A 5,502-nucleotide genomic window follows, 5' to 3' on the forward strand; every position below is an offset into this window, starting at 1 on the left:
GTCGGTTCCTCAAACGATTCTTCATGAGAATCGAATCGCAATTCGAAACTAAGATTCGGTTCTTTTTCTTGCCCGTGTTCATTTAATATTTTTTTTACTTTATTTTTTTCCCTCGATCTTGTTATATATATATATATATATATATATATATATATATATATATATATATATATATATATATATATATATATATATATATATATATATGCATTAATATTTCATCCTTATAATTGGTCTTATTTTTGTGTAAATTTATATTTCTAAATGTTATGCTTAATGTTAAGCATTTAATGCTGTATATATATTTTTTTGTCTATTCCTACCTTTTATTACACTTATGGAATGTTTGATTTGATTTATATTGTATGTGTATGTGTCATATAGAAATGAAACTTGGATATATTTTGGTAAATTTGTAGCTTGTATATACAAAACAATTTAATTTATTTTTATTTTTATTGCGCTTATAACAATGAACATTGTCATAGAGCAGCTTTACACAGATAATGTGGTGATAAAAATTGATAAGATTAATAATATTGATAAGAATAAGGTTCCCTGGTGGTCCAGTGGTTAGGATGCGGCGCTCTCACCGCTGCGGCCCGGGTTCAATCCCCGGTCAGGGAACCTAAGTCAGTGTAGCAGACTGTTGACATTAACTACAGTCCAATCCATCCTCAAAGCGCCCGTTCTTACTCCGGAATTTAATGGAACCACCCAAGGCGTTGATGAGAAACCGTCCCCAGCTGCACAGAGTCGCCTCCAAACGAACAGAACACTATCCAGAGGCAGGCGTGGACGAAGTGGGAAAGTCCACGGAGGGAGAAGAGGCATGTGTCCTTATTGTTGTATGAAAGTTAATGTCACTGTGCAGTCACGTCAAGTCAAGTTTATTTGTATAGCGCTTTTCACAACAGACATTGTCTCAAAGCAGCTTTACAGAAAACAACAGTGAAGGTGAATGGTGTGCGTTTGTCCCTGATGAGCAGCCGTGGCGACAGTGGCAAGGAAAAACTCCCTTAGATGATATGAGGAAGAAACCTTGAGAGGAACCAGACTCAAAGGGGAACCCATCCTCATATGGGTGACATCAAAAGTTTGGTCATAAATCTTTCAACAATACAGAACAATTTGTGATCATCATAGATCCAGCATCAGCTTCTCCATGCCAGGGCCTTTAAACACTCGGCATCTACTTCTCCATGATCATCCATAGGTCCATAATCTTCACGAGGTGGGACGTGACTGGAGCTGGCCAAACCTCAGGATGCCTCGGGATGGGGAGAGAAAGAGAAGCAGTGGAGAGGAATTAGCGTAGCTGCTGTTCATGATATTAACAGCACAAGTTGATAATGTGCATGTGATCAGATGTTCTGGAGCACAAGGTTATGATGTGATGTGTGTGATGTGTGTTATGTGTAGGCTTTGCTAAAAAGATATGTTTTTAATCTACACTTAAACTGGGAGAGTGTATCTGAACCCCGAACACTGTCAGGAAGACTATTCCAGAGTTTAGGAGCTAAATGTGAAAATGCTCTACCGCCTTTAGTGGACTTTGCTATTCTAGGAACTACTAGAAGCCCAGAGTTTTGAGATCTCAGGGAGCGTGACGGATTGTAGCGTGTTAAGAGACTGGATAGATACATGGGAGCCAAACCATTTAGTGCTTTATAAGTGAGTAGCAGTAGTTTGTAGTCTATTCGAAACTTAATAGGAAGCCAATGTAGGGACGATAAGATTGGGGTTATATGATCGTATTTTCTTGACCTAGTAAGAACTCTTGCTGCTGCATTCTGAACTAACTGAAGCTTGTTTATTAATGATGCAGGACATCCACCTAGTAATGCATTACAGTAGTCTATTCTAGAGGTCATAAACGCATGGACGAGCTTCTCTGCATCAGATATAGATAACATATTTCTTAGCTTAGAAATATTTCTAAGGTGAAAGAAGGCTGTTTTTGTAACTTGATTGATGTGATTTTTGAAAGATAAGTCGCTGTCTAAAATAACTCCCAGGTCTTTTACCGTTGAACTAGTAGTTACAGAACAACCGTCTAAATGCAGGCTGAGATGCTGGAGCTTCTGTGTACTATTTTTTGGGCCGATGAGCAAAATCTCCGTTTTATCAGAATTTAATAGCAGAAAGTTATGGGTCATCCAATCTCTTATTTCTTCAACACACTCAGTTATGCGAGCTAATTGAGCTGTATCGCCTGGTTTGGATGAAATATATAGCTGGGTATCATCAGCATAACAATGGAAGCTAATTCCATGCCTTCTAATAATATTTCCTAATGGAAGCATGTATATTGTAAAAAGCAGGGGTCCCAGAACTGACCCTTGTGGCACGCCATAATTTACTAGCATTATCCTGGATAGCTCTCCATTTAAATCTACGAAATGGTAACGATTGGACAGGTAGGATTTAAACCAGCTTAATGCCTGTCCAGCTTAATGCCTGCAGGTGGGACTCCGGCTATGGCAGCATAGTTAAAGGGAGAACCAGAAGGTAACACCGACATGAGAGACAACCCACCACACCACCGTCAACAAACCTGAGTGGACGACAGCATACAAAAATCCCAGTTCTTTTTTTTGGCTTCTCCCATTAGGGGGCGCCACAGCGGATCATCTCGCATGTTTGATTTGGCACATGTTTTTACGATGGATGCCCTTCCTAACACAACCCTCCCCATTTATCCGGGCATGGGACCGGCACTAAGAGTGGCTGGGGTTGGTTCCCTGACCGGGGATCGAACCCAAGCCGCATATCCCAGTTCATCAAACACTATATCCATGATCTGCATTCATGATGCTGCATTCTGAACTAACTGAAGCTTATTTATGCACTTACTTGCACACCCAGACAGCAAAGCGTTACAGTAGTCTAATCTAGAAGTAACAAAAGCATGAACTAGTTTTTCTGCATCCTGTAACCACATCAAATTTCTAATTTTAGCAGGTGAAAGAAGGCGATCCTGGTGATATTATTCACGTGAGACTCAAAGGAAAGACTCGGGTCAATAATCACACCAAGGTCTTTGACAGCCGTACACGCTGAAACAGAAACACCATCCAGAGATGCTACGGAATCGGAAAATTTACTTCTAGCTGCATGTGGTCCTAGTAAAAGTACTTTCATCTTATCTGAGTTTAGCAGAAGGAAGTTATCAAGCATCCACTGTCTAATGTCCTTTACACACTTCTCAACATTGTTAAGCTGATCTCGCTCATCTGGCTTTGCTGAAATATACAGCTGTGTATCATCAGAATAGCAATAGAAGCGAAGACCATGTTTATGTTTAATTTCACCCAGAGGCAGCAGATATAAAGAGAAAAGCAGTGGGCCTAAGACAGATCCTTGTGGAACACCACACTTTACCTCAGAGAGTGTGGAGAAATCATTATTTACATCAACAAACTGATAGCGATCAGTCAAATAAGACCTGTTATAAGAGCTGTTCCCTTTATTCCAACAATGTTTTCAAGTCTAAAGCAGTGTCACGCTTTCTTGTGTTGTGTATTGTCCCACACTGTCTTGTGTTGTCTTGTGTTGTCTGTCTGTCAGTACTGTTTTCTGTCTGCACTGTTTGCACTAGGTTGCACTTTATGTAGCTTTGTGTTGTGTTGTAGCTCTATGTTGTTGTTTAATGTATCACCAGGGTTCTGGAGGAACATTGTCCCATTTTTAATGTGTACTGTGTACCACTGTGTATTGTAGAAATGACAATAAAAGCCTCTTGTCTAGTCATGCAGCCCCAGAACATGACGCTACCACCTCCATGCTTGACTGTAGGCAAGGCACAATTTTCTTGGTTCTCATCACCATGGCATCACCACACATGCTGGACACCATCTGAGCCCAACAAGTTTATATTAGTCTCATCAGACAGGACAAGGTCCCAGAATTTCATGCTCTTGGACAGGTTGTCTTCAGCACACTGTTTGCAGGCTTTCTTGTGAGCAGCTTCAGAAGAGGCTCCTTCTGGGACGACGGCCTGCAAACCCACATGTTGTAGTGTGTGGTGTACAGAGCACTGACCAGCAAACCTTTCGCTTCTGTAACCTCTAAAGCAATGCTGCAGCACTGATGTGTGTTTTTGAAGCAGCTTCTGCACCAGGACTTAACCCGTGTTAGAAAACCTCTGTATGACCTTGATCACTGTACTTTAATTCAGTTTTAGGGTGATACTGACCTGCTTACAGCCTCGGCATCTTAGTGGAGAGCAACAATTTTAATTCTCAGAATTTCAGAGAGCCTTTTCCATGAAGTGCATGTAGAACATCCAGTGGTCAGTATGAGAGAATTCGACTCAAAGCATCACATTGAAACTGCTCTAATACAAAATTGTATGGTCCTGACAAGCAGACAAAAACATGAACATGATGAATAGGACATGTGGCTTTGCGTGTTTACACCACATACAGCTGTATCACTGAGGGTGTACTCACTTTTGTTGCCAGTTATTTAGACAATGATGTATATACAGTACAGACCAAAAGTTTGGACACACCTTCTCATTCAAAGAGTTTTCTTTATTTTCATGACTATGAAAATTGTAGATTTACACTGAAGGCATCAAAACTATGAATGAACACATGTGGAATTATATATGGAATTATATACATAACAAAAAAGTGTGAAACAACTGAAAAATGTCATATTGTTGGTTCTTCAAAGTAGCCACCTTTTGCTTTGATTACTGCTTTGCACACTCTTGGCATTCTCTTGATGAGCTTTAAGAGGTAGTCACCTGAAATGGTCTTCCAACAGTCTTGAAGGAGTTCCCCGAGAGATGCTTGGCACTTGATGGCCCTTTTGCCTTCACTCTGCGGTCCAGCTCACCCCTAAACCATCTCGATTGGGTTCAGGTCCGGTGACTGTGGAGGCCAGGTCATCTGGCGCAGCACCCCATCACTCTCCTTCTTGGTCAAATAGCCCTTGATGCCTTCAGTGTGACTCTACAATTTTCATAGTCATGAAAATAAAGAAAACTCTTTGAATGAGAAGGTGTGTCCAAACTTTTGGTCTGTACTGTATATGCAATAGATATAAAAAGTCTGCACACCCTTATGAAAAAGCAGATTTTAAATATATAAAGTAAAAAAAAAAATAAAAAAAAGTTAATAATTTGGAACATTTGAAATATTTTGTATTTCTATTATTATAATTGCAATATTGCATTATTTTGGTTCTACTTTTTTTTTTTTTTTTTTTACTATTCATAATTTCTTCCACTTAATTAAAAAGAAAACAAACCTGGTCCTTATTATTATTTCTGCCACACTTTCATTACATTCTTTCTTACATTCTTTCTTACTTACTTTCTTTCTTTCTTTCTTTCTTTCTTTCTTTCTTTCTTTTTTCTTACTTTCTCTCTTTCCTATTTATCAAATACTTGTATTTCTTTTCTCGACAATGCGTTGTTAATTGGACATATATCACAGTGACTTCCAAAATCACTCTCTCAGTCAAAGTAATTGCTCTAAATGACCTAAA

Source organism: Silurus aristotelis (genome assembly GCF_946808225.1).
Source record: "Silurus aristotelis genome assembly, chromosome: 12".
Lineage (NCBI taxonomy): Eukaryota > Metazoa > Chordata > Actinopteri > Siluriformes > Siluridae > Silurus > Silurus aristotelis.